Genomic DNA, 13,717 nt, shown 5'->3' with positions numbered 1-13,717 from the left:
TTTTGCACTCCATCGTCCTTTGCTACTGTTAATATCCATCTTCTCCCCCCGCCCTTTCTTTTTGTTGTTGTCACAGTTTAAATTTGTTTTTATTGTGTTCTTCTTGGAGCTTTTATTTGTGGCTCTGTTTTTTTTTTTGTTCTTTGTATCTGATTGGAGAACCCCCTTTAGTAATTCCTGGAGTGGGGGTTTTCTGATGATAAATTCCCTCATCTTTTCTGTATCTGTGAATGTTTTTATTTCTCCTTCATATTTGAAGGATAGCTTTGATGGGTATAGTATTCGTGGCTGAAAGTTCCTCTCTTTCAGGACTTTAAATATTGGGGTCCACTCTCTTCTAGCTTGTAGAGTTTCTGCTGAGAAATCTGATGATAATCTAATGGGCCTTCCTTTATATGTTGTATTCTTCTTTTCCCTGGCTGCCTTGAGAATTTTTTCTTTGCTGTTGATTTGTGTCAATTTCATTATGATATGCCTTGGAGTAGGTTTGTTGGGGTTAAAAAAACTCGGAGTTCTGTTTGCTTCTTGAACTTGAGGCTTTAGTTATTTCCACAAGCTTGGGAAGTTCTCATCTATTATTTGTTTGAGTATGTTCTCCATTCCATTTTCTCTCTCTTCTCCCTCAGATATACCTATTATTCTTATGTTATTCTTTTTGATGGAGTCAGATAATTCTTGTAGGGTTATCTCATTTTTTTTAATTTTTGAGTCTCTTTCTTCTTCTCTCTGTTGTGCCTCAAGTTGCTTGTCTTCTATTTCACTAATCCTCTCTTCTATCTGACCTGTTCTATTAGCTAAGCTTGTTACTTCGTTTTTCAGTTCGTGAATTGAGTTTTTCATCTCTGTTTGATTTGTTTTTATAGTTTCAATTTCCTTGGACATATATTCTTTGTGTTCATTGAGTTGTTTTCTGAGCTCCCTAAATTGCCTTTCTGTGTTTTCTTGTATATCTCTGAGTATTTTTAGGATTTCTATCTTGAATTCTCTGTCATTTAGCTCCAAGGTTTCCAATATATTAAATTTTTCTCCATAGATTTTTCCTCATCTATCTGTGTTACCTCTCTTTCTTTTGTATCCATGATATTCGATTTTCTCTTCCTTAATGGCATCTGAGGGTGGTTTTGTTGATAGTATTAATGAGATTTAATAAAGAATAAAAAGTTAAAAAAATAAAAAATTGAAGAGTTGTTTTTTTAAAAAAATTAATAATGAAATAAAGAAAAATAAAATAAAATAAAAATTTTAAAAAAAGGAAATTATTCCCCCCTCTTTTTTTCCTTTCCTCTCCTCTCCCCTCTTTCTTGAGAAAATCTTGTGGTGAACTGTGAATTATAACAAATAATGCCTGTAATGGAGGGCCTGAATTGGGGAAAAGTAATAAATGGGCAAAAAAAAGAAAAAAGAAGGGGGTATGGACCCACAAAAAGCAAATAAGGAAAAAATTTGGGTCAAGAATTAAATGATTTGCTTTTAGGTGTTGGTTGACTAAGAGTTATGATGAGAGGAATAAGAGGAAAACAGAAAAATGGGGGGACAAATTAAAAAATTACTATTGTATTTAGTGGAACAAGAACTAGATAAAATGGAGAGCCAGGGATGGGAGCTGTTCTAGTGAGTTAAAAAAGTGAAGTAAAAACCCCCCAAAATGCCACAAACATAAGTTTGAGTCCCAGATAAGATAATTTGTTTGTTATTGAGGTTTGAATGAGAGGAGATGTATAGGAGAAAGGAAGAAACTAATATAGAGGGAGAAAAGAAAGAGAGAGAGAGAAAGAAAGAGGGAACCACTAAAAGAAGAAAAAAGAAAAAAGAGGAGAGAGAGAGAGTTAAGAGTTTTGGAGTGCAACCCTCATAGAGAGAAAGGAAGAGGAGAGAAAAGATAATGAGAGATGTAACACTTATGGGTAGTGTAGTTCAAGGAGAGGAGAGAGTAAGACCGGCAGAGAGTTAATCGGCCAAATTGGAGGAGGAAAAAAAATATCAAGAATGAAGATAAGAGAAACAAATGAACAAATATAATAAAATGGGATAAGTTATAAAGTCTGCGGGTTATTCTTGATTTTGAGAGGTTATCTTCTTGCTTTTTCTTTTCTCTCCCTCTTCCTGGTTGGTGACTCTGTACCCCGGGTTCTGCCCCTTTGGCACGTTCAGGTAGAGGTTAGCAGTTGATAAGTCTCTATGGTGATGTCATGTATTGTGCTTTAGTCTCGTTGGCAGTCGAGGCTCATTAGCATTTATAGGCTCCGACAGTGAGAGAATCCATGTTCCTGGAGCCTTTCTCCTAGTCTTTCCTTCCTCAATTAGTAGCCTGATAATCCAGCTATGGGGTTGCTGCTGCCTCTGCCTGGATAGTAAGAGGCTCAAAGAGCTGGCCACTCCCCACTTTATTCCCACTCAGCACAGGGCTCTGGGTAAGGCTCAGTCAGTCAGAGCTGCTAGCATAATCAGGCGGGGTTTCCGCACCCTCAAAGACCTCTGGCTCTGCCACTCTGTCCGGTAACACAGGCGGGCGCCCATTTCCGGGGCGCTTGGAGGAAACTCTCACTCACTATCTGCGCGCGCAGCAGTCTCATGCTCTGAGTGAAACCCCTAACCGCATGGAAAAGTTGCAGCATTGGAATTGGCTCTCGCTCCGTCCCCGTGCATGGCTTTTGCATGGCGCTGGGGCGCCCGAGATTCCGCTTTGGCCCACACAAAGGCCCCTGACTCTGCCCCTCTGTGTGATAACATGGGCACGCACTGCCGAGGCACTCGAAGGAATCTCTCACTCACTATCTGCGCGTGCAGACCAGGATATGAGGCCGGCCGTGTTTCCCTCTGAGTGAATCCCCTACCAGCATGGAAAAGTTCCACCCTTGGAATTAGTTCTCACTCCCGTGCGCGGCTTTCCCAGGGCGCTGAGGCTGCCCAGAGATTCCGCTTTCGGCCCACAGAAAGGCCTCTGATTCTGCCTCTCTGTGGGGTAACACGGGCACCCACTCCCGGGGCTTAGGAAGAAATCTCTTGCCCACTATCTGCGTGCGCCGACCAGGAGATTGGTTAAAATGGCTGCCCCACTTGTCTTTGTTTGTTTGGGTTTGGCGCGAGTGTTAGCTTGTATTGCCCGGGTTGCCACAGGAACAGTTTTTCCTCAGCTTGGATCTCCGTGCCACAGCCTGGTTCGGCCGTTTGTGCCACGGCCTGGATCTATTCACCCCCTTTGCCCGCCTCAGTTTCTATATTCACAGATCCCAGAGAAAGCCACCCTGTTTAGGTTAGTGAGGAAGGTGGAACATTTCTTACTCCCTATTTCCTTCGGGGTTTGGTTATATATTTAGCCAATTTTTCGCTCAACCATACCTTCTGGTGTATTGCGAAACATCTGGAGGCTCCAAGGATAGGTTTTTCTGTTTCTGGTTGAAGATCTTGTTGAGTTTTGGAGGAGATTTATCGGTATTGCTTCCTACCCCGCCATTACTCTGACCTCCTCTAGAAGTTTTTACATAACAATTTCTGAACTGGGAGAAAACCTCACTAAAATTTGCTGTAAAAAAAAATCTAGTAAAACCTCACTAGAATTTTTCTTGTATCTAAACAAAAAGTCTAGGTCAGGAACAGATGGTCATATTTTATCTTTATGTTTTACAAAAAAACCCAAATATAATAGGTAGAGGTGTATATTTCCCCCTCCAGTGTCCCATATATTTACTTTAATCCTTGTAGGTTTCTTTAAAAGATGTAATCTCAGAATCAGGAAGTTGAATTGTCCATAGTACAAAGCTGACAGGCCTGGACATAAAACAACTGTCCCCTTCAGCCTCATAAACACAGCCCCCTTCCACCTGAGCTCCCATAATGCCTGGCCTCAAAGTTCTGCTCATACCCACAGTTCCTGTCTCTGTTTCTGAAGTTTAATTACTTTCTTAAAAACATCTCTTGCCATTGTGAGTTCCTTTAGTTCTACCAACTAAACTAGCTTTATTATTGTAAAAGAATAATGCCTCCCTTTTTTAATAAAGAAGAATGGTTACACTGATGGCCTCATGATTTCTCGTTTGCCCAGACTCCATAGGGACTTTGCAATTTACTGGTCCTTAATTTACTGATTGGTAAAATAAGGTTTTGGTCCAGAAGATGATTTGTACATTGTACATTTACAGGAAATATGAGTGTCTGGCATCCTTTTCTGTGAATAATGGACCCATTTATGAACAAAGAGATACTACTGCACAACATTTAGAATGCCCCAAATTCAAAACACTAATAATACTAAGTGTGGACAAACATATGGAGCAATAGGGAAACTCATTTATTGCTGGTGGGGATACAAATTAATAGTCACATTGGAAGACAGTTTAGCAGTTTTCTATAAAACCAATACAGTCTTAGGAACAGTTGTGATCATAGGTATTTACTCAACTAATTTGAATACATATATTAACACAAAAACCTGCACTTAAATGTTCATAGCAGTTTTATTTATAATTGCCAAAAACTAGAAGCAGTCAAGATGCCCTTCGATCAGTGAATGGATAAACCTTGTTACAACCATAAAATAGAACATCATTCAGTAATAAAAATGAATAAGCTATCAAGCCACAAAAGGATGTGAATAAATTTTAAAAGCATCAGTGAAAACAACCAATCTGAAAAAGCTTTATACTGTGAAATTCCAGTTATGTAACTTTCTGGAAAAGGCAAACCTATAAAGATGGTAAACAAATCACTGATGGCCTGATGTTCAGGTGAGATGGATAGGGTTGAACAGGTGAAGTGCAGAGAATTTTAGGGTGGTGAAACTATTCTTTACAATACTGTAATGGTGGATCCATAACACTAGGCATTTGTCAAAGCCTACAGAATATTATAGCACAAAGTATGACTTCAGTGTATGCAGATGTTTATAAAAAATCATTTTGGAGGTCAGTATATCCCGGGATTGAATGCAAAGTGTGACAAATAAATCTAAATATATTACAACTGTATCAGACAACCTCACCAAATGGGATGGGGGATGAAGGTACTGTCCTGAATAACTTTGGAAATCAGTGGAGTCCGTAAGTCTAAAGGCAAAGGGGATTCTACACGTACGCAAGCTGGAAGTTGATCAAATTGTTTCCCACAATGTGTGGATTAACAATTCTGAAAACATTATACATGTATACTAGAACTAGACAATTAAATAAATGAGTGGCAGATGGTAGACGCCAGATTTCTCACTACTGAAGTGGGAGGTTACAGAGGAGCCATGGGAGGAGCCAAGAGTGATCCACATGATAATGAGTTAAGAGTTGTAGGTTTCAGTATTAACTAATGTTTAGCTTAATATAGATACAAATAATTACATATGGAGATATTTATCAATCTGTACATTAGCACAGGTAAAAATACATGTTTTCCCTTGCTCTGTCACCTGAGAGGGCTTAGAAGTAATGATACCCATGCTAGTTTCCCCCCTCACCCCAAACATGCCTCTTTCCTGGGAACTCTTGTCTCTTCACACCTGACTTCTCTATCGGTAAAAGCCTGCTGTGCATTGATGCTATAACTCAACAGAGCTGTCCAAGACAGAAATTTTTATTTTTCTAGTTGCTTTGCTTTCACACAAGGAAACTCAATTTATCTTGCAGGGAGTGAAAGGAGGCTTCATTCAATTTACTTTTGGAAGCAGGAAATATGCTATACAGAAAGAAAAAACGAGAGTACATTTGAACTTAAGATCTAGGAAATGTTCTGTAATTTGTATATCACTAATCCAGAAATTTTTGACAGTTCAGACAGAATGCGTGTAGTTCTACTGAATAAAAATAAAAGCTAACAGCTACAGTACAATGCATATAATAGCATATTCTATTTACATTAATTGACTTGATAAAAACAAATCCATGTGAAATTATATTAAATGTATATAAGTGCACTTTTTAAGATTTTTTAATGTATTGGAAAATTCAGTCACAATTTTTCTGGATATGTGATATTGTATTATATTAGTATTACCAAGGCTGCTGTAACTGAACCCAAAGTCTCAGCAAACATACAAATAACTGTGTGTAAAATAATGCTGGAAACTATGTTGTTAAAATAGGAATAAAAGGAGAAATAAATACTTGGAAGTTCTAATAAGAGGATGTCTTTGAGATAAATAGTCATCCGAATTTATACAATTATAGTTAAGTCCAAATCTATTGCCTGGTCAATCTTTTAATCTAATTCAGGTAATGATTTCTAGTACCTATTGAGGTAATGATTTCTAGTACCTATTGTGTCTTGACATCTTCACCAGCCCTAAAACAAACATTATCCTTCCCTGGCATGGAAGGTCAGTTGCTTAGAGCACTGTTTCAATACACCAAGATTTCAGACTTAATCCCAAGCCAGGGCACATACAAGGATCAATCAATGAATGCATAAATAAGTGGAACAACAAATCAATATTTCTCGGATCGAAACCCTGGGCTTGCCTGGTCAAGGCACATATGAGAGTTGATGCTTCCAGCTCCTCCTCCCCTTCTCTCTCTCTGTCTCTCCTCTCTCTCTCTTTCTGTCTCTCCCTCTCCTCTCTAAAATGAATAAATAAAAAATAAAAATAAAAAAATTAAAAAAATATTTCTCCCTCTCTATCTAAAATTAATCAATTAAACATACACACACACACACACACACAAACACACACATGTTATCCCTGCCTCTCATCTTCCCATCCTAAAACCTAGTTAAAAACTATTTAGCTAAGTAGATGAGAGTATATATAGAGAACAAGGTATCACCCATATCAAATACTAAAAAAACTACAAAGAAGATACTGATGGAAATATTTTTATCTCATTCTTTTAAATTCACAAATATATATTTCATCCTACCAAAAGTCTTTATTCATTCAAATACATTGTCATTATTTCTCCACTAATTTTAGCTTGAATATAATTTGAAATGTTTTCTTTCTTTCTTCCTTTCTTTCTTCCTTCCTTCCTTCCTTCCTTCCTTCCTTCCTTCCTTTCTTTCTTTCTAGGTGAGAGGAGGGGAGATAGTGAGGGAGATTCCCACATGCATCCCAACCAGAATCCACCTAGCAACCCCATCTGGGGCTGATGCTCAAGTACTGAGCTATTTTTAGTGCCTGAGGCTGATGTGCTCAGATGAACCAAGCTATCCTCAGGGCCCATGGCTATGCTCAAACTAATCAATCCACTGGCTGCAGGAGGGGAAGAGGGAGAGAAGGGGCAGAGGGAGGAGGAGAGAAGCAGATGGTCACCTCTCTTATGTGCCCTGACTGGAATCAAACCTGGGACATTCATATGCCAGGCTGATGCTCTACCCACTTAGCCACCAGCCAGGGCCTGAGGTACTTTTCTTATAGTAGTTCCAAAACTATTATGAAAAGAGTTCAAATAAAAAATAGTTGCATACCTATCTTCTACAGAAAAATAGATAAAACTCTAATGTCCTTTTGTTTGATTATTTATACTCTACATTTTATAAGCTTTATATTTTTCAATACTTTTTTACAAGATTGTATCACTGATCAGTATATAGGTGATGTAATCATTTCAGAAATATTAAGGGGATGAATTAAAGTCATACAGCAAATAAGTGATAGTCCTAGGACCAAATTGCAGGTCTCCTGACTATTGAGTCCATATTATTTACAATACAGCTGCAATGAGAGTTGTTTATCAAAAGGACATTTTTTAACTTAACTATTTATAAACATAAATAAATAATGACACTGAGAATGTTAAACTTTGTAAAATCAGAAGAAAATAAAATTACTCAAGAAATCTGTTCAGTTAATAGACACTGACAACAAGTCCTATCAGAAAAACAAGGTGAGGCCTCAACATTAATAAACCTGAGAGAGCCTGTAAGATATAACTAATGAGGGAATATTTTTGGATAATTTGGGGAATATTGAAGAGCTGAAATAATTCACAACAGTAAAAATGATGATGTTCAGAGATGAACAGACAAGACTTTCTCTCCACACTTATGATTCTTTTGTTGGAAGTGACAGACTAACTCAGGCCTGCTTAAACAAAAAATGAAAATTTATTACAAGGACACTGTGCTGCTTCAGAATTCAAGATCGTGTATCTAGAGCTTGTGACCACAAAGACTTTATTTTAAAGCATTCTTTGTGTAAAGGCTTGCTTTCTTGTCTGAAGGAAAAGGGAAAAGTCTCGAGTGTAAGAGATGGCTCTACAGTCGACTCAGTGTGTAGAAAACTCTGAACAGAACTGCTTCTGCACACACAGAGACACTGTCTCACATAAGTGGAGAGACTCGGGCAAGGGTGGGGATTGGTAAGTGCCTACAGTTTTATAAATGGGAGTGAAGGAACCAGCAAATTCTGGGCATTACGCTAATGTGATTTCATTTCTACCCACTGACTGGAGAAGCGTGAGGACATGAATTACACCTACAAAAGGGTGTGATACAGAAGAGGGAAGAGGGATTCTGCACAGGCCAGCAGAGAACACAGCATGAGATTTCTGCACCAAAGCTGCCCCCGTCAGTGCTCTTGGCTCAAGGAAATAGCTTTAGTACTGAGGAGGGTGGAGGAGGGGAAAGAAAGGATCCTGGGCAAGTGCCTTGGGCAGCAGCATCTGCTCCGTGGCATCGGGAACTTTGCTCAGCAGCAAAGCTGGGGCTGGAAAGAAGTAAAATGATGGTGTCTGGGTGTGTGTATAATGGTGAGACATTGTGCAAAGAAGTCAGCAGTAAAGATTTTAAAGGAGTCTGGGGTGAATGAAGAAGAGCCAAAGCAAAAATATATTTGTACTGCTATTCCGACCCTCTTATTTTTACCTCTTAATGTAGCTTGGAAAACATGATATGTACATCACTAGGAATATGTGGCTATATCTCTCTATCTATATTTATGGAGTTCCCTGAGTATTATTGCCTCTGACCCATACTACTTCATGGTGTTTGATGGTAGAGAAGTTGTCGGCGAGAAAATGTCAGAACACTTTCTATACAATGTAGGAACTCAATAAACCTTTGCTGTTTCTGTTGGTGCCTGTTTCACACACATGGGAGCCTTTCAGTGCCATGTCCTTGCTACTTCTGATATTAGTCATGATGTCAGGAAGTAATGCATATGGAATATAGCAACAGAGATCTTTTACAGCCCAGACATATCCATCACATTTGTTTTAGAAGACATGTCTTATATTATGTAATATTTACATTCCTAAAAAGCCTTTATGTTGTAATGAATTACATATAAAGACAAATGGTATTTTAAGAATTGGTCATTAAAAAAAATTCTAGAGTGAATTTATTTGTAAAGAATCAGTCTATATCGGCCATTGTTGAGTCTCTTATTTTCTCATTTTCAAGTACAACTATTATTGACCTCACAACTTTCTCAGAGGGACCGTGTAAAGAACTTGTACATAGTAGTTACTCATACATGTATCTATGTCATATTTTATATTTTTCTTTATATATATAAATTACATGTATAAATATTTATATATAATGATACCTACATTTCTGTTTCCTAAAAAAAGCATTTCTAGAATGTTTAAAGTATATACACAGAAATAGAAGTTAAAAAATATACAACACAATCAGACAAACTGTCACAAGTCTTGAATATTCTGGATAAAAACTATTAAATTTCACCTTTTTAGCCATTTTTAAATTTTACTGAAATTAGCATTTTAGCCTAATATTTTATTACTGCTTAAAATGGACAGCTTCACCCTAACTTTTATAAAATGAAAAAACAAATGTATGAGATGTGCCTTTTCTATCTATATATATTCAATCCCTCTATCACGATGAAAACCCCATTCACCTCATAAGTCAGTATCTGCCGTGGGTATAGGACTATATTGAGCAAATCAGGTAAGATCTTACTAAGTGCTCTTTTTTTTCCCATGGGAATGATATATCTAGCTTCCCCAAATCTTATTTTTGTAATTTTATTGATCCTTTATATTTTAGGAAAAATATGTCTGTTCAAAATAGCAGTGAATTCCAAGTCAACTTCAAATGGCTCTTCTTGTTTTATCACATACACAGTCATACAGATGCCATGACTATTGGTTGTTGTGAGAGCTTCAGTATTTGTATATTTGAAGTTGCAAAATGGGCCTCAAATTTGCTCAAAATCACATGCTTCAAATGCAAGTTTTTTTCCCAAGAGGAAAATTAGAATAAATTTTGTATGATAAATCACTGCTTTACATTCCGCAACCGTAGCTGATCTCTACACTAATGGGGAATAATTACAGGAATCATTTCTAGAACACATTCATCATCAAGTATTCTGGAAGATAGCTGTTGGAAGAGTATGTGTCAGGGTCTAACCACAACAAGTATATACCGGGGTCCTGAACGGGAAAAGGTATGGAATTGAAATAAATGATAGACAGGACTTAAAGATAAATATATATATATATATATATATACACACACACACACACACACACACACACACACACACATACACAGATGGGTTCAGGAGGACGCCACGGCAAACGGTCTCTACTGTTCCTTAGCTGTAACGTACCTGCTCTCAGAAACACATCCACTTTTATTCACAGAAAAAATGTGGTCCATCAGCAATTCAATTAAGTTTCCAAGGCAACTTAAAGACAACCCCCACCATACCATCCAAATCTACTTTTCACTAACAAGAAACTAGCTTCCAGGCTCCTCCGGAGAACATGGGTGAGACAGATGAGAATCAGGTGTAGCTCTTTGTTAACTAGGCAAATGAGGTGGGGTTTGGGCCCAGCACCTCTGTCCAGATTGCAAAAATACCAAATACCCTGTTTATTTATTCGGTCTCCAACAGGTATGTTCTTCAATGTTGGGAACTCTTTGTGTCAAATAAATCTGTCAGTGTGTTTATCTCTGCATAGGACATTAGTTCATATTTTTAGTTTCTCATTAAACCCAGTAAAGCAGGTGTTTACATAAACTGAAATTTCATTGATGTGCTTGCTCTGCATAGAGATAGAAATTACATTACTCCTTATTATTGGTAACACTTGCCCTAAAAGCAGAATCTTAAAAGTGTTTTAATAACTGGATTTAAAAAGCTCTTTAGTTTCACTGAAACTCAGATGGTTAAATGCTGTTATCACAAATGAAGTTTCAAAGGGAAAAAAAAATTTACTATTTTGCAATATGTTGGCTTCGCACCCGCCAATGTTCTATGACCAATATCAAGTGCTTCAAATCAAATAATAGAATCTGAGATTTGAAAATAGCCTTGTAGATTACCATAATTTTCAACCTACTTATTTTATAGGTAAGCAGATTAATGTCCTGAGCTGTTCTCTTATAGATCTCACAGTATCAAATATCGACAATACCCAGCTTTGCAAGTAGTCTCAACACCCAGGATATAAATAATAACAGAAACTAGTTCTGCTCTCCCCACACTATTTTCCAGGCTGGATAGCAAGCTCATTAAGGTATCTCATGTGGCTCCATAAATTTGTAACCACATTGGTTACTAAAAACAGTTCCATTTCGGATCTTTAAACCTGAGTGCTGTTCATTTAGTTTCAACTCCAAAGTCCTTTTTCTTATTGCCCTAGCACTGGCTAAACTCATGACTCTAGAAGCTTGAAGAGAGGGAGGGGCACGTGGTCACTCTTTACCCTCCCATCCTGCCCCCACTGGATCCTCCTCTGGTGTTGAGGCAGGGAAGAGGGAAATGGAGAGGAGATTCCTCTTCTGAACCTACACAGGAGGAGGTTGCCAACCCTTTGCTGCAGCTGGAGTCTTCTTTTCCACCTACCGCGGGCAGGCCAGCAATCCCTTCCCTGGGGCTCACGTCCAAATATTCATGAACCTCTTTTTTCTTTTTTTAATTTTTAACCAAACAAATTGACGATTTTATTTTCACACTTTACAATACAAATGAAAATTGCTTTTTGGCCCACTACTTCCCCCCAGAGCTATTCTCTCTTTGATAGGAAGAGGGAGTGAGTCTTCCTTGTCATGCAGTTAGAGAACACCGCGAGTCAAAGCACCATGATCTCCTGGTGAAGTAGGAAAAATAATGTAAAACTGATAGAAAGAGGCTCCTCTCTCTCTTTATCTGTCTGGTTGAGTCATCCCTGGCCATCATGGGATGGGCGGGAGGTCTCATCATTGGAGGATCAGGCATCATTGGCATGTGCCATATGCAATGAGGCCATAGGTGGCCTCATTCCAGGAGCAGGTCCCATTGGCATCATCTCAAGAGGAAGAGGGTCCATCACTGGCATCAGGAGAGGGTGCTGTCATCATACCAGGCTGAGGAGGACCCCGAAGACTAGGGGAAGATGGGATCATTGCCCCAGCAGGAGAAGGAACACAGAATGGAGTAGGAGGTATCTTTCCTTGCTGAAATGCTGAAGTTGTTCTGTCAATCAGGTTCTGAGCCTGCCCTCTGTCCATTTCTCATAGGAATCATTCACATTCTCTTTGTGTTTCCTACCACTGCAGTGTGCCTTTCTCACAGATGAAGAGTCATGGGCGAGGTATGTATCACAGAGTTCACAACAAAACTTGAGCATGTTGTTCTGTGGTTCATTGGCCACTCCATTCCACACTGCCAGTCTACCCTATTTTCTATTCACACTTGATTCCTCATTGATCTCACCAAGTGTGGTGGCTTTTAATAACTTTTATACATAAAAAACTCCAAATATCTAACTGCTTGTTCATTGTCTCTACTTGAATGTTCAGTCAGCATCTCAAACTTAAGATGCCACAAAATTTGCTCCACCTGGGGTATTCCCCAGCTCAGCTAGAAGCACCTCCATCCCTGTAGTTGCTCAAACCAAAATTTAGAATCTTTTTATTTCTTTCTTCCTCTCTAACTCCACAGCCAATATTTCCACAAATTCCATCATCCTTACTTTGATAATTCATCTGAATTTAAATTCTTCTAACCATGTTCACTGCAGCCTCTCTCATCCAAGCTAGTGTTAGCTCTAGGACAGATTATATTAATGGTCTTCTAATGGATCTGCCTTGTTCCCCACCATCTTCCTTAACATAGCGACCTGAGTGATCCTATTAAAACATGAACAGCCTGACCTGTGGTGGTGCAGTGAGTAAAGTGTCGACCTAGAACGCTGAGGTTGCCAGTTCTAAACCCCGGCTTCCCTGGTCAAGGCACATATGGGAGTTGATGCTTTCTGCTCCTCCCCTCCTTCTCTCTCTCTCTCTCTCTCTCTCTCTCTCTCTCTCCCCCCCTCTCTAAAATGAATAAATTTTAAAAAAACAAAAAACATGAAACAGATCATTTCAAGCCTGTGCTCAAAGTCCTGCAAAGGGTCTCTATTTCAACCAGAACAAAAGCCAGACTTCACAATGGTGAGTAGATCCTACATGATACATTTCATCCCGTTATCCTGGTGATGTCATCTCCTGCTCTTTTCTTCCTTGTTCAAATCACACCAAATAACCTCGTCTTCTGCTTTTTTTCCAACTAATACTCCAGGCACATTATTTTATTAACTGTACAATTTACATACAATGAAAAGTATAAATCTTAGTTTTCAGTTTATAGGATTTTAACAATTATATCCACCCATGTAATCAGCACCCGAATCAAGATCTAGAACATCTTTATGTCCTCATGAAGTTTCCTTGTGGTTTTTTTGTTCCAGTCAATTTCTACCCATTCCATCGGCAACAATTGCTTTCATTTCTGTCGCCATAGATTAGTTTTACCTGTTCTTAGATTTACTATAAACAGAATCGAATAGCATATGTTCTT

At 38.5% G+C, this 13,717-nt stretch overlaps 1 pseudogene; it reads right to left on the bottom strand.

The window, feature by feature from the left end:
* Positions 1-12,042: 12,042 nt before the first annotated feature.
* Positions 12,043-12,506, bottom strand: LOC136320505 (U1 small nuclear ribonucleoprotein C-like; annotated as a pseudogene).
* Positions 12,507-13,717: the final 1,211 nt, after the last annotated feature.

The sequence above is a fragment of the Saccopteryx bilineata genome, chromosome 1 (assembly GCF_036850765.1).
Source record: "Saccopteryx bilineata isolate mSacBil1 chromosome 1, mSacBil1_pri_phased_curated, whole genome shotgun sequence".
Classification (NCBI taxonomy): domain Eukaryota; kingdom Metazoa; phylum Chordata; class Mammalia; order Chiroptera; family Emballonuridae; genus Saccopteryx; species Saccopteryx bilineata.
Note: the sequence above shows the minus strand (reverse complement) of the source record. Positions and strands in the feature narration are given on the sequence as shown.